The sequence below is a fragment of the Lynx canadensis genome, chromosome F2, assembly GCF_007474595.2.
Source record: "Lynx canadensis isolate LIC74 chromosome F2, mLynCan4.pri.v2, whole genome shotgun sequence".
NCBI lineage: Eukaryota > Metazoa > Chordata > Mammalia > Carnivora > Felidae > Lynx > Lynx canadensis.
In genome coordinates this window covers 10,012,297-10,038,074 of record NC_044320.2, presented here as the reverse complement: position 1 = coordinate 10,038,074, position 25,778 = coordinate 10,012,297, and the positions used below count along the sequence as shown (strand labels likewise).

General features: G+C 48.5%; 1 long non-coding RNA gene across 3 annotated transcripts in view; it reads right to left on the bottom strand.

Moving 5' to 3' along the window:
* LOC115506115 overlaps window positions 1-25,778 on the bottom strand; it is a 131,232-nt gene that overhangs the window by 8,373 nt on the left and 97,081 nt on the right. Inside the window, exon 4 of one of the 3 annotated variants that reach the window (XR_003966236.1) lies at window positions 16,866-16,959. The exons of 1 other annotated variant lie outside the window; for it this stretch is intronic. This is a non-coding gene — a long non-coding RNA (uncharacterized LOC115506115). Of the gene's footprint in view, window positions 1-16,865; window positions 16,960-22,585; window positions 23,720-25,778 lie in introns of those variants that run through there. One more of the 3 variants, XR_003966237.1, reaches the window with a different exon arrangement.

Here is a 25,778-nt window from a genome sequence, read left to right as displayed (position 1 = left end):
GCATAACGTGACGGCACCTCCTGATGCACTGACTGCTGCTAATTATCAGGGAGGCTAGAGGACCACCTTTGGATGCCCAGGAAAATAGCCTTCTGATAAAATTGGACTTGCTGCTCATGACTGGAGGTCATCCGTCCGCCCGACTTGTAGCATCCGTCTGCTCGACTTGAATCGACCGGCACGAGTTCAAGTCAGGCGAGACCGCAGTAGACTTCTCAACCATCCCAGCTTATTTGAACTGAAACTCCGTGACATGTAAGGACCAGATTTTGAATCCCAGCACCTTATTTTCCATATTCGTGACCTTGAACAAGTAAATGCAGCTATTCGTCTGCATCAGGGCAACAATCAGACCTGAGAGCACTCTGGTGAAGAGTGAAGACACCATACGTAGCCCAGGCCAGGCACAGAGCTAGCCAACAGGGACCACTGGTTCCCTTCTTCGAGAGCTGTGCCTTTCCCACTGGGCTGAATGTTTCAGAAGGCAAGGACAATGCCTTAGTCACTTGCCACTCACATTTTCTGCTCATAGTAAGTGCCAAATCATTTTGAGTTGTTCATGATGACACTGGGTGCAAAAAGCAACCGCCTAAGAATAGAGGACAGGACAGTAAGAGGAACAGTAAAAAAGGCATTTTTTAAAAAATGTATTTATTTATTTTGAGGGAAAGAGAGAGTGAGCATGAGTGGGGGAGGGGCAGAGAGAGGGAGAGAGAATCCTAAGCGGGCCCCGGGCTGTCAGCATGGAGCTCAATGTGTGGCTCGAACCCCCAAACCGGGAGATCATGATCAATGCGTGGCTTGAACCCACAAACCGGGAGATTTCAAGCTGAAATCAAGCGTTGGACGCTTAACCGTCTGAGCCACGCAGGTGTCCCAAGAGGCATTTGGGATTTAGGCAAAGGATTTAGGCCATTAGATCGTCATCAAGTTTGAGGAGGGGAAAAAAGATGTCAACTAGTTTCAAGGGTATCTACGTATCCCCAAACTCATCTAGTTGTACACGCGAAATATGTACCACCTCAATCATTTTTCAAAAATCCTACATCTTTGCCTTACAACAAAAACACACACACAGAAATACATAAGCATGACAAAAGCCCTAAATAAGAAAACGAGCAAAAATAGAAGTATAATCATGACAAGTATGTATTTTTCGATACACTCTTACCAGAACTGTAGGAGGACTGAGCAAAGCTGCAGATGTGATTCTGTCATTTTTTTCGTGGTGCTTTATAGGGCACAGAGCACTGTCTCAGATGTCAGTGGGTTTGTCCCTCACAAAGAAAAATAAAGTAAAAATAAAAGACGGGGGATGCCGCCCGACTCTTGATTTCAGCTCAGGTCATGATCCCAGGCGTGCCGAGCCAGGCATCGAGCCTGCTTAAGATTTTCTCTCTCTCTCCCTCTGTCTCTCCCTCACTGCCTCTCTTGTGCATCATGCACTCTCTCTCTAAAATAAAGTCAAGCAATAATCAAAGATGGGGGCACCTGGGTGGCTCAGTTAGTTGGGCTTCCTTCCGCCTTCAGCTCAGGTCATGATCTCGCTGGTCAGAGTTCGAGCCCCGCGTCGGGCTCTGTGCTGACAGCTCGGAGCCTGGAGCCTGCTTCAGATTCTGTGTCTCCCTCTCTCTGCCCCTCCCCTGTTCATGCTCTGTCTCTCTCTGTCTCAAAAAGAAATATACGTTAAAAAAAAATTTCAAAAACATCAAATGTACTCTCACATATTAACCGTTTCTCTGTTGCTGGATACCGGTTGTTTCCAAATGTTTACTGTCACACGTGACTCTTTGATACAAATACATGGGCAGAAGAGCTGTTTTCCACTTTCTTCTTTTAGGTTATTAAACGTTGACATCGTCTCCAGAAGGGCTGTGCCCTTTCCTACTCACGTGTACAGATCCCCTGCCTAGAAGGATCACGGGTCAGTAGGACCCGCTCCCAATTCGTTTTCCTGGCTCACCTCAAGCATCGCCTGGCCCGTACGTCGAGGCTCAGTAGTGTGATGCTCCCGTATCCCCCTCCCCGGTCCCCCAGACCTGATGCTACCATAGTTTTTGTTGTAATGTAGGTTATTTATTTGACTAGAAGCTCTCTGAAAGACCAGTTGACTCAACGCCGTCGTAGTTCTCGCGTGTGCTAATCTCAGTGGAGGTGAAAGGGCTTCCAAGCTGGAATGCACCACAACAACGTTAAGGGCGTCTTCTGTATCCTGAAAGAGCCCCAGTGCAGCCAGGGCGGTGGGGAGCACCGGCCAGCATAGCGTTCCCCGTGCCTCTCTTTCTCCGTTTCACCCCGTCTGCTCAGAACACGCAGCCAAAAGGCCAAAGCTGACCTCAGCAAACGCCTCCCTGCCTTTTCCTCCCCCCGGGGTGTGCTAGAGCCGTGGGGAAGGGCTCGCTCGCAGAGAAACGTGAACAGACTGTGACTTCCCAGTAAGATAGGCTGTTATTTCCTGGCCGCTCTAGAATCTCAGTAAATCAGCCGTTACATAGGCAAGGCCCAACCCTTGGGCCGACAAGCCAACTTTTTTCTGGGTTATAGCGAAGAATGGAAGGAAGACGCGGCCGGCCACATATTGTTTGTCATAGCAAGCCATGCTGACTAGATACGTTTTTTTTTTTTTTTTTTTTTTAATGTGTATTTACTTTTGAGAGAGAGACAGAGAGAGACAGGGTGTGAGCGGGGGGAGGGGCAGAGAGAGAGGGAGACACAGAATCCGAAGCAGGCTCCGGGCTCCAAGCTGTCAGCACAGAGCCCGACGCGGGGCTCGAACCTGAGGAGCGGGAGATCATGACCTGAGCCCAAGCGGGAGGCTCAACCGACCGAGCCAGCCAGGCGCCCCTGTGCTGACTAGGCTATCGCAAGTATCAGGGTACAGAGATGTATAAAGCTCAGAGCCTGCCCTCCAAGATCTAGAGCCTGATGGGCAGAAGGTGGCTTGCTGAAAAACCTTTGACAAGTGGCAGGTGGGCGGGGTGCGGGAAGCCCCGTTTCACAGCAACTGCCAGTGTCTGGGGGAGAACACACTTACCAGGGCTGATCGCATTATTCGATTTTCATTCGCTCTCAACCCGCGCTTGGATGCCATCTCAACTGTCCTGGAACAGCCCCCGGGCTCAGCGTGTGCGTTGGGACTTTTGCTTACATCAGCCCTGGGACTAAAAGCCGTATGTTTCAGAGCAGTTAGAGAAAAGTATCTGAACAGAAAACTTCAAACGTCGAGCCAGAGGCTGTTTTTTGTAACACTGATGAAATCTCATCTTCAGGGCTCTTTGCTCACACGTGCTCCTTCTAAATATATGTATCTTTGCATAGCTAATTTTGTATTTTGAATTTTGTATGCTGGTTTTTTTTTTTTTTTTTTTTTCTGTTTTTTTTAAAGAGACCAGCCTAAACTGTACCAGCTTGAGACGCTCTCCCTGTTTGATCTTGTCAGTGTTTCTTTTTTTTCCTTTAGGGCCCACAGCAGACTGTAAAGTACCTTAGCCACTGTTCTTTCCCGTGAAAACGCCGGATCTTGTTCAAACACGGACTCTGGCTCCGTAGGTGAGGGCGCGGGGCCTGAGACTTCGTTTCTAACAAGCCCCAAGCGATGCCAATGCCCGCACGGACCACACGTTATTGTAGCAAGTTCTTCCAACAGGGTCTACACAGAATCACCCCGTAGGTCCAGCAGAGTTTTCCCTTGGACAGACACCCTGTGTGAGCTTACTACCTCTCTTGCCGCTGCGTGCGGCTAACTACCAGCGTTGTGTTCCATCCTGTCACGTGCTAACCCTGTCTTCACCGCCCTCCAACCCAACCGGATCAGATTCCCAGGTTCCCTCTTCCGTGGAGGCCACTTGGTTAGAGTCAGACCTGATACTAAATCATGACTGGGTCGGGGCGCTTGGGTGAAAACAACAGATCTCATTTCACGCGGCTAAAGCAGAGAAGAACCGATTATAGGGCACGAAGTACCTTACAGAAGTCCTAGGCGGTGAGCATAGATGTATTCTAACAGGAACAACGAAGCCAGGGGACATGAACGATTTGTCTTCTGGAGACCCTGCGGTTCAGCTGTCTACCGCTCAGGGTTTATGATGCTAGAGACCAGAAGGCAAGTCAGTCCTCAGATCCTGGAGAACCGAACACGCTTAACCACCGCGCGTGTCAAAAGCTGCGATTTCCCTGCCTCGGCTGACGCCTCAACTGGTCCGGTACAGAAGCTGGGCGGCACAGGAGCCCCAAAATGTAGCGTTTTGCTTCCTACACGGGATGGGAAGACAGGCTCGAAAGGGATTCGAGTGGATGTTGAATGGGCCAGTCTGCAGAAGCTGGACACTCAACCAATGTTCTAGAATAAATGAATGGATGTAGTCTGATTTCCTTTGTTCACTCGTGGCTCCTGATATCCATGATAACATCACCTGACAAGGGCCTTCGACTTACTCCGCGCTCACTCTGGCTCTACCCAAACTCCATCACCCACAGACGACGGTGTCCGGGTCCCTTTAGTTCAAACTCCCGGGAGAGAGAAAGGGTTTCCATTGGCCAGTAAGTCCGTTCTTCCTGGGTCACGTGTCGATCTCACCTTTGCTATTACAGAGGAGGAAATGGTAAAAATCCCATATCCTCAACCTGCCTTTTCTCCTGGGAAGGGGAATTTCCAAAAGAAAAGGACTTTGAAGTACCAAAGTTACCCTGGAGGCTGTCAGCTATAATATCTGAGCTCAGTTTTAAAGGAGGATTAGGGATTCTCAAAATGGACACAGGAGAAGACCTTTAGAGGCCCCACAGACAGGCACAAAGGCACAGAGCCTTGAACTAGCTCATCGAGCATTTTATGATGAACCGGGTCTTTTTTTTTCCCCTACTGAATTCCAAATATCTTTGCTAATATTTGCCTTTCCCAAAACTTGCAAAGCAAATATTGGCTCTCTTTCCACAGCGTACACTGAACTTAAAAAAAAAAAAAAAAAAGGTAACTCTTATCTCTACCCTGTTCCCTTCATCTCTCTACTTCTTCATAAGCCTCTGACAATTCGGAGGCACATTATATAACCTCATTAAGAGTTTCTCCGTTAGGGGCGCCTGGCTGGCTCAGGGGGTGGGGCGTGCAACTCTTGATCTTGGGATCATGAGTCCGAGCCCCACACTGGGGGTAGAGTTTACCTATAAAAATAAAAAAATAAAATAAGAGAAGGTTTAAAAAAAAAAAAAGTGTCTCCATCTATAACATGGGGACCCCTGAACCTACTTCTAGGTTATCGTGAGAAGCAAATCGAATGAGGCATGTGAAAATACACATTGAACCCTAACACTCCTACATTGATGGCAGTGATGGAAATGGTGACGGTGGCTCTAGCCCGGACTTTTCTAATGCCTCTTGCCATTTCCCGGTTACTCCCTGTGTGTCCCTCAGGCAGCAAAGGATGCGAGGCAGGATGTGGCTCTAAGGAGCATCACGGCTTCCACCTGTGCTGGCTCAGCGGGTCTGCTACAAAGCTTGGCTCAGATGCCAGCGTCTTCAACTCTCAGCCCTCCGTGGGGCCTCGTGCCCACTCGGCCCTTATTCCTGGGACGGCCGCAGCTGCTCACCACAGAACAACCTAAAATACAGTCTAGGCTAAGCTGGGGCCAGCACACGTGCTTTGGGCTGCTACTGAGACTCAAGGACAGTTAAAGCTGGAAGGACCTTACAGGCTCTAACCTTGCCCAAACTCCATCTTGTCCGTTCCCAGCCAACGGCACCAGCAGTTAGTAACTCAAGCCAAAACTCTGATATCTGTCTTTCTTTGCCCATCTTCCCCATGCCCATCAGCAAGTTCTTTTAGCTCTGCCTACAAAGTATATCCCAAATATAATCACTTATTGAAAACTCCATTGCTGCCCCCTAGTTCAAGTCAAGCTGTCATCTTGCCTGCACTGTTGCAATGCCCCCCAAACTAGTCTCCGTTGACCCCCTTGCGCGGTAATCCATTCTTGGGAGAGGCTAGGGTGGCCTTCTTTTTTTTTTTTTTTAATTTTTTTTGTAACGTTTATTTATTTTTGAGACAGAGAGAGACAGAGCATGAACAGGAGAGGGGCAGAGAGAGAGGGAGACACAGAACCGGAACCAGGCTCCAGGCTCTGAGCCGTCAGCCCAGAGCCCGACGCGGGGCTCGAACTCACGGACCGTGAGATCGTGACCTGAGCTGAAGTCGGACGCTTAACCGACTGAGCCACCCAGGCGCCCCTAGGGTGGCCTTCTTAAAACAAAACCAGCTCAGAGGGTCCTTCTGCTTAGAACTCTGCCATGGCATTCTATGGTACTTAGGTCAAAATCCATGATCTTTTCCATGGCGGACCCTTCCTCACTTTCTGGTATCCCTCTTTTTCCCCACCTTCCAACCACATTGTCTTCTTCTGTTTCTCAAACAGGCAGAGCTCGTTACAGCCTCAGGCCTTTGCACTTTGAACTTTTTTTTGCTCCGTCTTGCACAGGGTGGGTACTCACTAGGGGTTTGGGATGGATGGATGGATAGATGGATGGATGGATGGATGGATGAATGGATGAATGGATGAATGGATGAATGGGTGGATGGATGGAAAATAAAGTGATATCTTATAACATCTATGGTTTTGTTCTCACAAATAGCACTATTTGTGGACTGGAAGCTTTGAGGAACTTGGATCAATAAAGTCAAGGGAAGTCAGAGGATTGGGGAATCCAATTTTTAACAATGTTGAGAACGAGAGGCCAGATGTCAGGCAGCTTCTCATTTGGCCTGGCAGTTATGGGGAAGATATTGAGATCTTTCCAACCAGAAACCAGAGCCTGCCCTGAAGGAAAGAATTTGTTAAAGCCAAGGTAAGTCAAGACAGGCTCGAGGGCATGGACTTTCTCCCCAAACAGCACTTCTGTTTCCTTGTAATAAACCATTAGATTGTAGCCCTGACAATGATGGAAATTCAGAGCCTCTAAGAAGCCATTATTCACCTTCCAATAAAATAAGTAGAAAACACTGATGTCATTCTCAGTTGCAGAAAGCAGATCGGAATGAAGGATCATCTTGAATTGGAGCTTTTACACTTTGCTATTTCTTTCTCTTTCCTTAAGTATAACTTATTTCAAACTAGAACATTTAACTGCCTTCTAGCAACACCTTGAGGCAGGTCACAGACCAGAGAGAACAGTCCTGGATCATAGCAATTATTGGCTTCTGCAAAACCTAACCAAGACCTCACATGTTCTCACCCCCACTCCCTCCCGCTATCTCTCCCCAAATTACAGTGAATCTTGAAGTTGATATGAGATCTTCAGGATGAGGTATCAGAGGGGCCCTTCAAATGGCAAAGCACCAGAGTTCTCTATTACCAAATCAACTTCCTTTTTCTCCTTTCGAGAAGCATATTCTTCTTTAACTTCTTAGAGTGGAATGAGAAATTTAGAGTGCAAAGGAAAACTGAGTAGGCTTTGAGTCCCTAACTCCACTACTGTCCAGCTGTGTGACCTTGGAAGAGCTAATTTCCTTCCGAGGAATCATGTGTGGGATAAGGAAAACAGCAGGGCTAGGAGGAAGAAATATGAGAGACCATATGTAAGGGCACATAACATGGTTCATGGCATGTAGCAGGTGCTTAAGAATATATCCTTCCTTCCCTCCACCCTAATACTAAGTATTCCTTTCAAAACCCAAGCACAAGCCCAGATGTATGCTCCGGTATACAAGAATAGGTGATAGATTATATAACTTCTCTTTGCCTTAATCTCCCTTCTGTAATAATACAACTGTCTACATAGGATTATTGTAAGGATCCAGATGAGTTATATGTGACATACTTATAACAGTGCCCAGATCGTAGCAAGTCCCTTATAAGTGTGAGTTAGGATTATAGGACAACCTCACTTTATTGAAATGCCCACCTGTTCTGTTGTCTGTCTTTCACTTGGATCATGATTATTCTTCTGTAGCCCAGGGGCCTCAGCACACACTTGGGGTAAGGTAAAGTCTTTTCTGGGTAGGGCTTAATGATGCCGGGAATAGCCAATCTAGTGATGGAAGTCAAGTTCAAAGTGGAAAGGAGCAGGAATGCCCTTTTCTCAGTAGGTCTTGGGTTTTCTTGGAACTGGATTTCAGGGAGTCTAGAAGTCTGAGCTGTGCTCCTAAGTTATTATCACAAAAAATAGGTGTGGGGCAAGGATTGATGGGGCCCCAGAGTCTCAGACAAGCATGCCAAATTTTACCATTCAGGTTACCTAGCTTTGGGTTGTTCTCTGCCTGTATCCTTCTTGTTACTTTTCAGCTAGCCAGGGTAAATGGCTCCTGTCTTAAATACCAGCTCCATTCTGCAGGCAGAAGTTGCTTTATTAGCTGAGGACTGAGAAAAAGTCTGAGGCTGCATCTGGGTTCACCAGGAAACACGGCCAGAATTGACGGGCATCATCAGCCAGGTGTAAAAGATCAGAGAGGGGAACACACGGGTCCACTGGCCTGGTCTTCTTTGTTCTGGGTAGTTCTGCTTCAGGGCCCTGCCTCAACCCTCCTGCAGCATCAGAAGCGAAGAAGTCGCCAAACAAACAAAACAATTCATGTGACTCAGCCTGACCTGATAGGGGCCCGTCTCTCCATCAAAGAATAGTTCGAGCATGTTTTTCAAATTAATCTTCTCAACCAATGCGTGACGGATCCAGTCACTAAGACAACCGGTGAAGAGTCACCGGTATTCTTTCACACCACAGTCTCTGCGTGTACCTCTGCATTCAGACCAAAGTACCAGGGAAAGTGTCCCGGGAAGAACCCAGGATGTCACATTCTTGGCTTTAATGTTTTAAAGAGCCACAAGGCGGGGCTCAATCGGAGAGACGGAGCGCTCAGTAGGAGCATGCACTTTGGGCTGGCTGGCCTCAGACAGTGCTGGCCCTGCCACTGGACCCACACGTGGGCAAGTCACTTAACCTCTCCATGCCTCGATTTGTTCAGACATCAGGTGTGTAAGAACCAGAGTACTTCCCTCAGAGAGTCGTGACCATCATATTAAATACATAAAACACTTGGAATAGTGCCTAGTACATCAATGACAGCTACCGTTATTTTGGGGAATGTAAGCTAAAAGGACTTTTCCTTGTCTGCCACAACTTGACTAAAAAACATGACTGGAAAGAAGAAAAATATTCGAGAAGCTATACCAGGGCTAGATATTGACAGAATATTAGAAAGAGAGGGCCTCATCCGATCCTATCGCCCTCCCCCATCTGGAGTCAGCACCAAGGATGAGCAAGGGGTTTCCAATAGAACATCTCGGAAAGACTTGTGGTCCCTTCCGGACACTTGTGCTCTCTCCCCAAGTGGGTACCCAAGAAAGGAAGTGTGTCCCCAGAGTCGATCTCCCCGTTGAGCCAGCGTGGGGCAGGACTAGGCTGGGAGAGGACCCAAGAGCCCCCTCGGTTTTCCCACAGCCCACGGGAAGTGGAGGGAACAACCCATCCTAATCTTTCCTAGGAACCCACAAAGGGCGAAGCAGGGACGGAAGACAGAGTCCTCTGGCCTGCACGGCCCTCACACTCAGAACAAAGAGATGAGCGTCGGCCATCACCAGACCGTAGACAGTTCATCAACGCTGATTTGTGAGACTTGTGAGTCGCAACCTGGGAGGCTGGAGGCTGGCATTTGAAGGGCTGTTCCGTTTGGTTTAGTACGGTATACATCGACACTCAATGTGCAAAATGTGGCGTTTCAGCATGGGTGACTTCTACATGGTGACAACGGTCACTCACGGGAGAAGGCTCCTTCACATCTTTCTCTGCACCACTGAACGGCTGTTTCATTCTGGCCCCCCACCCCTCTACCCACACCCCTTCTTTTTCATGATCTAATTTCCCAAAGGCAACAACCAGTGCCCTCCCACCTCCCCTACAGCACTTGCTCCTGGGCTCAGAACCTTGTGCGTCTATTCATGGGTCAGGAAGTGGCCCGGTCAAGACGTGACGCCTGTGAACAGCGTGGTCCCGGCCTCTCACATGCCTGTTTATCTCTCACCCTCCACACAGGAGATGGGACACAGGAGGGTGAGGGAAAGAAAGCTTGCCACCAACTTCGGTGTTCCCACCACCAGCTGCGTGCTCTGGAACCAATTTGTTTATCTGTGACATAAATGTATTGGACCTCATTGTAGCCAAGCTTCTTGGGAGCTCTAAGAGTCCCTGACTTATTGTCATCCACTCAGCTGCCACTTTACCTGCCCTACGCTGCCCTTGGTCTCCTCTCCCTTTGACTCCTGCTCGTCCGTGCACTTGGCACTGGGAGTGACCCACGGCCCATCCCTGAGAAAGCATTTTGCCAAACTAGACTCAGAAGAAGAGCTCCCGCCGGCTGCTGCCACCTCCCGCCGTCTCCCGCCGTCTCCTGGTGCCAATCAGCCATGACCACGACATTTGCAGAAGGACATTTTTAGAAGGAGCCCTGCGCAGAGGGATAGGATTGCATAATCACTCCGTTTTAATGAAGGAGTGGGGAGGGGGAGGGTGGAGAAGCAAGGAGATCTTGGCACAGACACAAGGTTTTAATGAATTGTTGAAGTCAGAACTCTCGGTGTGGAGATTCGAGACAAGATACAGGGCCTGGCAAATTTCTCATTTGCCATGGAAATACGTATGGGAGCACTGGTGCCCAAACAAGATTGTTTTGACTGAATCAACTAGACAGTTAAGTTAGACAGCTGGTCAATTCAATTGACTATTTACTTGTATGGGCTTTTTTTTTTTTTTTTTTTTAAATCTAACTCATTTATCCACTGACTGGCTGGTTATTTTCCTAGATTGGTTGAGTAAACAAGTATATAGGTATCTTTCAAAGGTCTGTTCAAATGTCCTTGTCACTCTGGTTCCAACAGTTAAAAGCAGAAGCCCGTGGAACTCTCTCCTGAAAACTCATAACACTGTCTAAGTACCTCCCTTGTCACCTATCATTTCTCCCTTGGACTATGTCCCCCTTCTCAGTCCACAAGCTCCTCAACAGCAAGATCCATGCCTGATTCATATCTGTCCCCTTGACAGTGATGTTTTAATGCCAAGAACATGGTCCACATTTAATAAATGTTTATGAATGAATGAGCGCATAGAAAGTACCACGTTGGCATAGTGTGAATCTCTTTAGAAAAGTCTTGGGTGCTTAATTATTCCTTTATTCAACAATAAATACTGAGAAATTACGAGGTGCCAGCTACTTTTCTAGGTACTGGGAAAACAAGCGATAGATAAGAGACAAGAGCCCCGCCCCTTGGGCTCACAGGGCACTCAACTGATTTTTTTTTTTTTTTTAATGTTTACTTATTTTTGATGGGGAGAAAGAGAGCATGAGCGGGGGAGAGGCAGAGAGAGAGGGAGACACAGAATCCCAAACAGGCTCCAGGCTCCCAGCTGTCAGCACAGAGCCCGATGCGGGGCTCAAACTCATGGACCGCGAGATCGTGACCTGAGCCGAAATCCGACGCTCAACCGACCGAGCCACCCAGGCGCCCCTCAACTGATTATTCTTAAACATCAATACCCCTGAAAGGAAGGTCAGGAGGTCTCTGGGAAGACAAAGAGTGTATCACGGGCACCGGTTTGGGATTCCAGCAAACACAAGGACTCCGATGCCTGAACTTGGGTGGCAGTGCTAATGGCTACTATTTAGTAGAGACCAGTTCTGTGTCAGGCACCGTGCCTGACGCTCCCCATGCGTATGGCCTTTCGTCGTCAAGCTAACCATGGCAGGAGCAGGAAGCCAAGGCTTGGAGAACTTGCACAACTTGCTTTTGGACTCCGTGTACAGATGAAGGAGGGAGAATTTGAGTGTCTCACAAATGTCCAAAAATGGCTTAACTCTGGGGCGCCGGGGTGGCTCAGTCGTGGTTCAAGGGTTCGAGCCCTGCGTCATCGGGCTCTGCGTTGACAGTGCGGAGACCTGCTTGGGATTCTCAGTCTCTCCCTCTCTCCCTACCCTTCCTCTGCTTATGCAGGCACACTCTCTTTCAAGAATAAATAAGTGAATTAAAAAAAAAAACATTTAAATAGTGGTTTAACTCTAAAACTCGGAAAGAAAAATGCTAGGTATTACTGTGGTGATTAACGGACGTTTGTAGGATTTTTATTTTTATCTTCTCTCGGTTTTCAGTTTAAAAAATTACCCTTAAGGAACATGTATTAATTTGAAAATTTAAACATAAGCATTAGAGAAAAGTTTTAGCGGTAACGTGGTGATGCTTCTGATAGGGCTCATACAGTAAACAGCAATTTCTTTTTTTAAATTTTTTAATAAAAAAAAATTTTGATAGAATTTATTGTCAAATTGGCTCACATTCAGTGTGTAAAGTGTGCTCTTGGTTTTTGGGGTAGATTCCCGTGGTTCATCACTTACACACAACACCCAGTGCTCATCAATGGAAATCTACTTGGCAATGAGAAAGAATGAAATCATGCCATGCTGCTGCCATTTGTGGCAACGTGGATGGACCTGGAAAGTACGATGCTGAGTGAAAAAAGTCAGTCAGAGAAGACAGGTATCATATGCTTTCACTCATATGTGGATCTTGAGTAAATAGCAATTTCTAAGGAAAGTTCTGGAAATGGGTGAGTTAGTCCCTAGATTGTATGAGTTAGAACTCACCACGGGACACCAATCCTCTGGATGTTGGACAAATGTAAGTCTCGTTTTTTTAAGTCGTATCTTGAATATTTTCCCCCAAGGAGACCAAGGACAAGAAAAAGGCTAGCCACCTACTCAGAGTGATAGAAGCAATGCAGAAATGGGGTTTAGGAAGAGAAGAAACAAAAATTAAGATTAGACCTAATTTCTGGTCCAACGTTCTAGAGAACAAGCATGGCGCCTTAGGAAGAGCACAAAGTGACGCAGTCCTGGGACTCAGTTTTCTCATCTATATGATGGGAATAACAGCACCCTATTGCTTAGAATGAAAAAAGTCCCTACAGTGCCTGGTCCTATTCCTGGCTCGTCTTGGGCACCCCCTCTATTCTTTTATTCCAAGCCAGCGTGGACATACCTGCAATAAAGAACAATGATATTCACAACCCACTTCTCATACCTTCCTGATTCTTTTGTGGAAATGGCTTCTGGGGGTTAAAAAAAATAGGGGATGCCTGGGTGGCTCAGTGGGTTAAGTGTCTGACTCCTGATCTCAGCTTGTCTTGATCTTAAGGTGGTTTCAAGCCCCACACTGGGCTCCACACTGGGCGTGCAGCCTACTTTGGAGAAAGATAGGGGAGGCTTCTGGGGAAAACTGTCCCAGCACCAGAAAGATCCCATTCTTCAGAACAAAGAGAAGTGACAGCAGCATTTTCTCTTCCAAGGTAAAAATACAAGTGCCTTCCGTGTGACACATCCTGCACTCCAGACTTTGCAAAGTGGCTTTTATGAAGAATTTCCGGGAAAAAAAAATAAATAAAGCCACTCATTCCTTTGACTCTAAAAGATGAAACTTAACGGTGTTTTACAGGTTCCAAAGAGTCCCAGTTCCGCCCTGGCATTCTGCCCACCTCTTTAGAAAATAGAAGTGCCTGTGCAAGGTTTCGAGGAACATCTCTCCCCTAACCTCTCTGTGAGGTTCTGTGATGCTCCGTAAAAGAACAAGGCTCTCCTGTCCCAACCGGTGGAAGCAAAAAGCCCAGATATGGTAGCCGGCCTGAAAGCTGAATGATACCGGAGACACAGCTTTCTGCATCAGCAGGAAGATTTTCTCCAACGTTCTTGGCCCTGCCAGGATGATGCCTGGGAGACGCCCCGGTCCTTGGTCACCCTTACTCCCAGACACACCTCTGTCTTGTGCTTTATCTACTAAGACAACGTCCCTGCTGCAAGTTCCCCACACATTCCACCTGGAAGAGGCCCTGGACATTTTTCTCTTCCCCCCCCACTTTTGTTACAATCCTTCCGCCAAGGACGCTTTCTTTTTCTTCTTGGCAAACACCAGCTTGTCTTCCAAGGCCCACCTCACCCATCACCTCTTCTGTGCAGCCTTCCTCCAAACCCTCAGGTCAAATGGATTAACTCCCAACTCCAGGCTCCCACGCTGCCTTTTAATCTGAAACGTCGTCTTCACTGTGCACCATTCTGTTTCGAGAAGCGAGAAGCAGGTGCAGGAGGGAATGAGGGCATTCAGGTTGCTGCTGTGGAAAGCTTTCTCTTCTCTTCACCGTCCTTCTGTATGGAAGATTCTGCCTAGATGGGCTTGGCCTTCTGCCTCCGCTCCTCCCCATAGTGGTGGAGCGAGCGTTGGAGGACAAGTCCATCGGCCCGATGTCTCAAGAAGCTGGAGGGAGCCTCACAAGCACCATGCACGTTACTCTTTTGGTCTCTCCTTCTATCTCCTGGGGACCAGCGAGAAGCAGAGATCTGGGTGTCTTCTTTGGATGCTCAGATTTTCCCTCACGGCCTAGGCTGGAGGAAACCAGCAAGTTCATCTTGGCTCTTCAACTAAGCAACATTCTCCCCAACCACACGTTATCATTCATCAAGAGAGGTTTTGTTTCTCCGTCTTCCTGCCTAGTTTGCCTCATTTTGCAACTGGTTAGGAGGTCTGGTGGGAAGAGAGGACTGCTATATTGTGCAGGTTCTGGAAGAACTGCCTAGACAGGTGGGGGCTCCAGGACGCCCCAATGAACTTACGGCACGTGTCTGTTTTGTCTGCCTGCCTAGCATTCATCCCATGGTGTCACACCCGCTCGTGATGGGACGCACAGGAGAGGCGACCCGAAATGAAGGCCATCAGCCCAGTTGAGAACAAGACGTAGCTGAGTAAGTAGCTCTTGTGCTCCTGAGACAGGTTCATGCTGTGGGTATAAGAGACATTGGTGCACGGGTGGAAATTAAAGCAGCAGTGGGAAATCCCATTCCCCCCACAAAAGGTGCTCCAGTTCTGAGAGCATCAGGCACTTCAATCTGGAAGCTTCCTGGGGGAGCTGCGGCTTTTCTGTGACTTTTTCCATACACGCTGACCTTGCTTTCAAAACCCTGGAGGTGGTGGGCCTCCTTCTCTGGCCTCACAAGGTACATGCATTTTCCCCCATGCTCCTTTGTCATCCCTTCGGGTGACAGTCCCCTGATGAGATTCAAGGCCACATGCTGGACATTTTAGCCACACTCCTCAGTGAGTCGCCGATTGATTTCAAGGCAATGTTGACCTGCGCGTAGGTGGCCATCTGCCCCATAATCACACCCTCCCCGCCAGAGACACAACCCACAGCCCGGTGCTCCCGTGATAGTTCTGACGATTGTGCCGCGTTTCAGAGTTACGGAAGCCTCAGTCGGTAACAGTCGCCTGGCATAAGGACGATGAGTGAGGAGACAGGTTATAAGAGAAGGAGGTAGGAAGTCAGAGACTAACACTAAAGAAATAGAGGAAAGTCACCAGGGCCAAAGGAGAAATTGAAAGCATGCAGTGAATGGGAAACCATCTCACCAAATGAACCAAAACGGAGGCTCTTCTCTATGGCTCCAGAACGTTCCTGACCTGACTCCCGCCTAAAACGCCTTGCCACCCCCCACCTCCCGTTTGTAGCATCTTCTATCTTCCCCGTTTTAGGAGAAGCCACAATCCTCAGCCCCGTGGCAGGTGAGACTTCCACCCTGTTCCTCCAGGGCAAAAAGAGGAAGACGGAGCCTCTTTGTCCCACTTGCTTCACACCCTCCCCTGCACCCCCAAGAGTAGCTAATCCAATTGGTGACGATCAGAGCCCCAGCCATGTTTCACCGAGGGACCCACGTGCTACAAGTTGTCATTTCACCCACGGTGCAGCCGGCCTCCGGCGCTCCTTCACTGCCTGACTCGGGGTTGTAGGAAGAGCTCCCCTTCTACCTCCACTCCCCTGAGGTGAGCCCGCCTGCTTGGGTCTTCCTTTGGGTGGACAGTGAAGGCCTGAGATTGTCTGTGCTTCTTAGTTTACAAGGTAGTCCTGCGATGCTGCAGGGAGTCGGCTGGGCGTCCCCTGCATTAGAAGATCCGCCTCTCCCCCGAGACAGGCTCCAAAGTCTGGATGTGGGGAAGACACATAGCCTACTCCGGCCCCCAGACCACATTCTCCAACATGGTTTACTGGAAAACTTATACCGTGAGGCTTATGTGGCATTCATTTTCTTGCCGCTCTAATAAGGTATTTCTTTGACCCCCATTCAACTATCATGGGTTTTGACCCAGTTGGGCCACAATAGCTGGGGCATGACGGAAAACGACCGGGAGGGCTTGCTAAACCACCGATCGCTAGCCATCATCCCTAGAGTTTCTGAATCAGCAGGGCCACGGATGGGGCCTGAGAATGAACATTTCTGACAAGTTCCCGAACGAAGCTGCCAGTACTGAGGTGGGGACCACACGCTGAAAGCCATTGGATTACATCCAGGAAAGGAGGAAAGGTAGCCAACATCTTTTCATTAATACTGGCCACATTTGTAATTCCTCGTGGAATGAAATTTCTCCCCCCCCCCAAATTCCGGGAGGGCAGCGACTCTGTCTATCTTGTTTGCAACTGTGTCTCCGGCGCCTTGCACAAATCAGCAGCTCGGTGATGATTTGTGAATGCATTAGGCCGAGCACCTGTCCTTATTAACGGGGACACCTCGGGGCCCCTGGGTGGCTCAGCCGGTTAAGCCTTCGACTCTTGACCTCGGCTCAGGTCACGATGTCCCGGTTCGCGAGGTCAAGCCCGGCATCGGGCTCTGCACTGACAGTGCAGGACCTGCGTGGGATCCCCTCTCTCCTCGCTCTGCCCCTCCCCCATCTGAGAATAAATAAATAAACTTTCTAAAAAATGAGGACACCTCTATCACACAAGAACACTCAGTCCCGCCACAAGGCAGTGAAGTATTATTACCTAGAACCCTCGCAGGAGGTGTGCAGGAACATACCGTAAGGCTTCAGAGAGCTCCCTCCCCAAAGCTGCAGCCTGGACATCATTGCCTCACCTTGTCCATTTGCATGAAAACACGCCTTCCGCTCAAACTGGAAGAGGAACAGAAGGAGATATTTCCTTGCTTAGCCGGTCACGTGAGGGGGTCTGAGCAGTCAGTGCCTCCCGCTTCCAGCCCTTGGTGAGAAAACAGCGCTCTGCGTTAATTGTTATTAAAGACGATGGCCATAGTGCGCCTCGTAAATTGTCTGCAGGGTTGCTAACAACCCCGAATGCCAATTGTTCATCAGTTTGTTCTGGGTACATTGGAATGCGGCTCAAGCTGTGATGAAGGAATGGTCTCAGAAACAAATCAGATTTGGTGCAGGAAGCCACATCTATATTTCATGTGCCTGCTTCTGCAGGACTGCCTCAGTAATTGGTTTAAAAATATCCGTGACATCTGTTGATTCTTCTACTTTTAAGTGCGAATATTTATCTTTGTCTCTTTTGCAAAACATTATGCTGCAAAGTGGAGAAAGGGGAGAAAATGTTGCAGTAGCTACAGCTAAAAAGCTTTGGTCCCTCCCAGCACTCGGAGCTCAGATCGATTTGCTACTCAGTCTGGCCTAATACAGAATCACAGCTCCCTCAGACCCTTGTGGGAATGAAACAGACGATAAATAAGGACATGGTATGACTATAAATGAGCACTCACTCACTTGTACATACATCAGTAATTTCCCAGTGTTGAAATGCAGGGGTTTATAATTCCAAATTTTTACATTTGTATCCCAGAACTAAGGGATCCCACACATTACATTTGTATCCCAGAACTAAGGGATCCCCAAACAAAGCCACGCCCCATCTAGCTTTCTCACTTGGGGAAGTCTTTCTGGAAAGCTTCGATTGTGCTCTGGCCAGTAACGTTAGATATAAAATGGGGATGATAAGCAGAGCCAGAAGTAGAATCCAGATCTGTCCATACCTACAGTCTATGCCTGGATGCCTGACTGAATCTTGCCCATTTTCCTATCATAACATTTGACTTTTTCTAGTTCATTTCTAAACGTGCCCATATGTCCTTTAAAATAAAATTCACGGGGAGCCTCGGTAGCCCAGTCGATTAAGCGTCCGACTCTTGGTTCCGGCTCAGGTCATGATCTCGCGGTTTGTGAGATCGAGTCCCATGTTGGGCTCTGCGCTGACAGTGTGGAGCCTGCTTGGGGTTCTCTCTCTCCCTCTCCCTCTCTCTCTCTCTCTCTGCCCCTCCCCTGCTCTCTCCCTCTCAAAATAAAGAAATAAACATTTTAAAAAGGGGTAGATTTTTTAGAGCAAGGAAGGCATACGCTGAGGGAAACAGAAAGCCACATGGACACTAGACCCCCAAGAAAGGTGGGAAGATCATAGGGTCACAGTGTTCCCTGACTTCTGCTCTTCTCGTGTTTTCAATAACTCTATATGCCGTTAATTCCCTTTACGTAATGACTTTGTGCTTCAAGTCCCCAGAGAAGTCTCTGTTTCCGAGATGGACGGACAAGGGTTCTCTTCCCAGCCCTGCCACCACGGAGCGCTTCCCTTGAACTGGTGACTCCCCCTTCTCCATCTGTCAGATGTGGGGGGTTGGACTTGGCTGAATCTAATTTCCCCTCCAGCTCTAACATGCCGGGAGCTGATAAAAACAACAACAACAACAACAACAACAACAACAACAACAAACAAAAAAACATTCACACTAGGAAAGTATCTTCTGGCCTCTCCCTCCTCACTCCCTGACCTCAAAGCTGAGGGGGTTTCGTTTACCTTGTCAGTAGCAGCCATCACACTGAGAAACTATGTTTTACTGGTGAAATTGTATCCAGAACCAGGAAGAGGCAGATGTCAGACACACTCACGGGTGCCAGTTCATCCACCTTCCATTTCCCCTAGAAATTGACTTAACGCCCAGAAACATTTCAGTTAGTGGCTACCCATCTATTGCCTTCTCCCCAGTGAAACCCAGTAACTTTCCCTGGACTTGTCCTTAACCTACTCCAGAAAGATCTGTGCAGGCCCAGGCAGAACATTTGGGTAACTTTGAACACGGTGCATTGCTAATATTTCTTACTTTCCTTGTGGGCAGAAGGCAGCAGGCAGAGGACAGAGACCCTGTGGCCTCCCTGAATTAGGTTAGGGTCCTGCCGTATTAGTCTGCTCAGGCTGCTGTAACAAATACCATCGGCCAGGCGGCTTAAAGTATAGACATTTATTTCCCATGGTTCCAGAGGCCAGAAGGCCAAAGTCAAGGTGGCAGCAGATTCGGGCTCCCGGTGAGAGCCCTCTTCTTGGCTTGAAGACAGCTGGCTTCTCACTGTGTCCTCACAGGGCAAATAGCCAGTCCTGGTCATTCTTCGTCATCTAAGGACACTAATCCCATCTTGGGGGCCCACCCTCATGACCTCATGTAACTAATTACCTCCCAAGGTCCCGACCTGAAATACCATCACTCCTAAGGTTAGGGCTTCAACACTGAATTTTAGGGGGACACAAACATTCAGACCACAGCACCTGCTTTCTCCCTTCCTAGCCGGGATTCGGCTTACACCTCCTCAAGGACCTCTTCCCAGATACCTCTCTCATTCTAATGTCACAACGCTACGTGTGTCCCACTATGTCACTTCCTACCGCATCATGGGTTATCACGTGGCACAATACACCTTGCTCCCCAATAGGGAGGATGCTCCGTGAAGGTGAGAACACGTAGGTCATTCACAGCTGTAACCCGGGACCCAGTGCAAAACAACATAAGATGAAGAAATGCAGGGTCCATGAATCTGGGACTTTGGATAATTTAATTAACGTCTCGGAGCCTCGCACTCCTTGATAACAGTCACCTTGCTCTGCTCTTATGAAGGTTAAATGCAGTTGTGCATGGAAGGGATTAGCCATTAGCTATTGTGGGGAAGGGCTTGTACTTTGAAGATGGACAGATCTGGTGTTGGTTTGCTGTTGTTTATTTTAGATGTATGTTTATTTTTTTAATTTTTTTTTTTAAATTTACATCCAAGTCAGTTAACATACAGTGCAATAATGATTTCAGGAGTAGATTCCAGTGATTCATCCCCTATGTATGACACCCAGTGCTCATCCCAACAAGTGCCCTCCTTAATGCCCCTTACCCATTTAGACTATCCCCCCACCCCAACCCCTCCAGCAACCCTGTTTGTTCTCTATATTTAAGAGTCTCTTATGTTCTGTCCCCCTCCCTGTTTTTATATTATTTTTGCTTCCCTTCCCTTACGGTCATCTGTTTTGTATCTTAAATTCCAAATATGAGTGAAGTCATATGATATTTGTCTTTCTCTAATTTCGCTCAGCGTAATACACTCTAGTTCCATCCATGTTACTGTAAATGGCATTCTTTTGAATGCCGAGTTATACTCCACTGTATATATAAACCACGTCTTCTTCTTTTTTTTAATGTTTATTTTTGAGAGAGAGAGACAGACAGACAGACAGAATGTGAGCAGGGGAGGGGCAGAGAGAGAGGGAGACACAGAATCCGAAGCAGGCTCCAGGCTCCGAGCTGTCAGCCCAGAGCCCAACACGGGGCTCGAACTCACAGACCGCGAGATCACGACCTGAGCTGAAGTCGGACGCGTCACCGACTGAGCCACCCAGGCGCCCCACAAACCACGTCTTCTTTATCCATTCATCCGTCAATGGACATTTGGGCTCTTTCCATATTTTGGCTATTGTCGATAGCGCGGCCATAAACATCGGGGTGCACGGGCCCCTTTGAAACAGCACAGCTGTATCCTTTGGATAAATACCTAGTAGTGCCATTGCTGGATCGTAGGGTAGTTCGATTTCTAACTTTCTGAGGAACCTCCACGCTATCTTCCAGAGTGGCTGCACCAGTGTGCACTCCCACCGGCAGTGCAGGACCGATCTGGTTTGGATCCCAGCTGCCCCACTGACCAGCAGTGTGATCCCGGCGAGGTGGCTTCACCTCTCTGAGGCCTTGTTTAGTTTTTACATCAAATGGGAACATCAGGGCTGAAGTCACTGGGCTAATGTCAGTATTCAGTGGAACACCTAGGGCAGCGCCTGGTCCACAGAGGTGTGCCGGAACATGTGCTCCTGCCGATAGACACAAGGCAGGCGGGTCGGCAGGCAACCGTCTTGGAAGGGATCTCGGGAGGTTCTGTTAGAGACTCAAGGTCCAGGTGGCTCAACCTGGCTTCCTGCCTGCATGGAAACATCCACCAGCATCCCAGCTGCCCCTGTTTGCCGGCAGTGTTCTTGCTTCATCACGAGGATGAAAACAAGGCACGACTGGCCTCTTTGCCTCCATCGATCCACTGCACTGCGATGCTCCCGGGACCAGCAGAGTGACTCCTGTGTCAGCACCAGTGACGGGAGTAAACCCAGCCGGAATGAAAATGTGACTAGCTCTCACACCTGCGGTGGAGGGCGCTTATTTATTTATTTTTAATTAATTTATTTTTATATAATTTATTGTCAACTTGGTTTCCATACAACACCCAGTGCCCCTCCCAACAGGTGCCCTCCTCGATGCCCATCACCCACTTTCCCCTCTCCCCCACCCCCCATCAGCCCTCAGTTTGTTCTCAGTATTTAAGACTCTCTTCTGGTTTGCCTCCTTCCCTCTCTGTAACTTTCCCCCCACCTCTTCCCCTCCCCCTGGTCTTCTGATTAAGTTTCTCAGGAGCCACATATGAGTGAAGGGTGTTTAGAAACAAAACTCCTATGTGTTTTCCTGAGGTGCGGGCACTGCTCTTTTCTCATTTGTGTGACAAAGAGAAAAGCTCTCGGGTACGTAAGGGAAGAAGGGAATGTGTGGGACGCCAAGATTTCCTCACATGATCTCAAAGGTCTCCTCAGTTTGGGAATTGTTTGATTCCAATATCACTGTGCCAGAAGTTTTAGGGGCCACTTCCTGTCCTGATTCCTGCTTTCCTTGTGCCTTCCTTACAAGAGAGACCCTCCTGCTTCAAGAAATCAACAGTCCAGCCACGGACCAAGTGCTGAACTCATGGTATTGCTTTTCTTTATGACCCTCGATCATTGGTATGGTCTTCAATTTATACCTCAAGACACAGGAGCCTGAAGAAAGGGGCAGCATGCCAGCGTCCGCAGGTGTGAAGGGGGCATTGTGGGTCCCACGTTCTTGTACCCATGATGCTAAATCCCTACCTTCAGTATTTTGCTCAGCAGAGAAAAGTGCACGATGACAGGAGAGGGAGAATGGAACCATCCATGGAGATAAATGGAAATGGGGAACCATGGAGACCCCGGAGAGAGGCAGAAATGTGTGTGTAACTTTCCAGCTCCCAGGTCCACGTGGCCCAACGGTACATTGTTTCCTGCATTTGACATCCATGAACTTGCCTCTCACGTCTCCTAAGACTCCCCCTTGACTTAGGCTGGCTTTAAAGACCTTTGGTTGACAAGAACATGCTAAGAACCCAAATCAGAATCACAGAGACGCATAGACATCATAGGAAGCACAGACTGTGTACCAGGCTCTGGGAATCATGAGTCATTTGGTTTGGCCGCAGTCATTTTTTTTTAACGCTTTATTTATTTTTGAGAGAGACGCAGAGTGCGAGCAGGGGAGGGGCAGAGAGAGAGGGAGACACAGACTCTGAAGCAGGCTCCAGGCTCCGAGCTGTCGGCTCAGAACTCGATGTGGGGCTTGAACCCCCAAACGATGAGATCATGACCTGAGCCAGAGTCAGACGCTTAACCCACTGAGCCACCCAGGCGCCCCTGACTGAAGCGATTTTGGATTCAACAGTATCCCAGTATGCCCCCAATGGACTGGATACTTAGTTACTAAACAGACAAAAGTCTACAAAGGAACATGGATGTCCTCTCAGAGAACTTATTATTTATTCGTTTATTCTGCCACTTGCACCTGTTGCCCCAGGAGTAACAGCCTGGAAGCCAATGTTGCAGCACTCTCTGGCCGCATCTATGCAGGATCCCTCCACCTCCTTACCTGCCCAGGCCTGCTGCCTCAGGCAGGGCCCCTGCCAAGCTTGATTTACATAAGGTTCTTCTGTGTATCTATGCAATCCTGGGACTCCAGGAACCCTCAGAACTGGAGCAGACCTTGGAGGGCATCCATCCATCTTCCCAACGTGCAGAAAGGCAGCTAAAGTCAAGTCAGGTAGAGTTACCGTCCCGAGGCCCACTGTTTGTGGGGGCCCTCTGCGGATTGGCCCCAAGTCTTAAATGGAATGGATTTTCAATGGTAGAAATCCTGAATTCGTAGGAAACTTCTGCAAGCATTTGAACTCATGCCACAAAGTGAAGAATTCGCATTGTTCTTGGCAGCCACGCAAACTGTAACTCTCAGCTACGTCCCATGAGGACACGACCATGGGTCAATCGTTCCATGATCCCTGAAGCTCGCTCCCAGGCTGTCATGAGCTCCGACTGCACCTCCGGTTTGGAAGGGAGCAGGCTGGATGGCCAATCTCAGACTTCCCTAGTTCCAAGGAATTTTGAAACTCCTCCCTTTTCGCAGTCAGGTTCCCCTCTGTAGCGTCTCTGGCAGGCGGACATCCAGCCCCTGCTGGGATACCTCTGAACATAAACAGTTTGCTGCTTCGTGAGTCACCACGTTTACCTACCAGAGAGCTCAGATGGCTTCCCGGTATGAGTGCAGTTTTCCTCCCTGAATGTGACGGGGCAGTCCTGCGTCGTCCTCCAGCCGGGTCTATTCCTTCAGCTCTCTGAAGACCTTCCGGCAATTCCAGTCTTTTCCATTCCATCTCCTCCATCCACACCCCACTCCTTGACCAGCTCCTCTGTGAGCACCCACTTGCTCTTTCTAACCTCCGTTTCCACTCCTGCATTTTTCTCCAGGGAAGAAACACAGGCATCAGAAAATTAGCTCTGGATTGCCAATTAGCATCCCTAGGAGTGCAGAAAGAGCGGTTTATCATTTTGTCTTCTCAAAGTAAATTAGTACCATTTACCCTTCTCGACGTTACATCCTTTACCTGGATCTTCTTAATTAAGGGGTCGCACCTGCAATCCTGGTTAAGGAAATCTATGTTTACTCAGGGATTTCCATGAGGACACCGTGTGGAACAGAGAGAAGGCGACGGGCAGAGTGACTGAAGTCACCAGCAAGGAGAGCAGCAGTGAGGGTGGCTCCAGGAAGCAGGGGGAGAATGACTTGGTGGACACAAGGGAATGAACAGTGACCAGGGGTCTCAAGAAAGCGGACTGCGGGGGGGGGGGGGGCTCACCATTGTTTGTGGCCCATCTGGCACCACTTCCGTCTTCCTCTGCTAACTTCTTCTGTGATCACCCCACCCAAGTGGCCAGGTGACCCCGGCTGGCCAGACACCGGGACAGAAACAGGTTGAGACCAACTAGGATGGAGACTTACATAGACCTGATTTAGAAAACATTGCAAAAAAAAGTGGGGGTGCCTGGGTGGTTCAGTCTGGTGAGCAGCGGACTTCAGCTCAGGTTATGATCTCGTGCTCCATGAGTTCGAGCCCCACGTCGGGCTCTGTGCTGACAGCTCGGAGCCTGGAGCCTGCTTCGGATTCTGGGTCTCCCTCTCTCTCTGCCCCTCCCCTGCTTACACTCTGTCTCTTTCTCGCTCAAAAATAAATAAACATTAAAATTTTTTTTTTCAATGAAAATAAACATTCCAGGAGTGTCTGGGTGCCTCAGTATGTTAAGCATCCAACTCTTGGTTTTGGCTCAGGTCATGATCTCATGGTTTGTGAGTTCGAGCCCCACATCAGGCTCTGTGCTGACAGCCCAGAACCTACTTGGGATTCGCTCTCTCTGCCCCTTCTCTGCTTGAGCTCGTTCTCTCTCTCTCAAAAGTAAATAAATAAACATTTTTTTTAAAAAAAAGAAGAGAAGCATTCCACTTTTCCTTGGAAATAATGAGCTGTGATGATCATATAGTCCTAGAACCAATGGTCTGTGGCTCATCTTTCCTGCCATGTAAAGAGAGCCAACTGGAGAATGAAATCAACACATGGAGGAAAGTTGAACAAGGATATGTTGGGAGAGACAAATCCACGATGATCCCATTTCAGCCCCTGGATCTCATCACTCCTGAACCCACATTTCTGAACCTTAGACATTCCAGGTATAGGCAGTTATAAGTCCTCATTTTACCCAAGCCTACCTTCAACCAAGAGTCCTGGCGAACACATGGGTTGAGATAAAAATCAGACCATACGGACAGGTGTAGGAAGAAGTCCTCCAAGAATCTGAGGCACGAATTTGGCACACAATTTGGTACCCACTACCAAGGCTATGGCAGATCCTTGAATGTGTTGGAAAGTTCGAGCTTTCCAATTATCCAATTATCCGCTGAGAATTGCCAAATCATCTCTCAGGAAAGGGAAACATTTTAGCCCAAAGGAAAGAAAAGCAGCAAAGCTTCAGATACTCACAGGAAGGTGAGCACTGTGTTCCCTCAATTATTCAAGTACCATGTCAGCATAACAGCCGTATGTCTTGGGTTGGTAGGCTGAGGCAGTCTCCCACAAAATAGCATCTGAACAGCCTTCTACTGAGGCCCATGGGCAGACCCTTCTAGGACCTCATTTCGGACCCTCTTTGTGGAAATCGACTTACTCGCTTAACCGACATTATCTTAGCGCCTTCTGTGTTTCAGGCACTGCACTTGGCATCGGGAAACAGCTATGCACAAGGACAGCAGAACCGCTGCCCTAAGGGCACTCACAATGGAGTTGGAGACATAATTTAACAAGCCATCACAATGTCACTGTGCTAATAAGAGAATAAGAGTTCCAAGGGAACACATAACGAACACATATCTGTTTTCTATCGCTGTGTATGAAATTACCATCAACTGAGTGTTTGAAAACAGCACGCAGGGATAATCTCAGGGTTCTGTAGGTGGGAAAGCCCAGTGGAT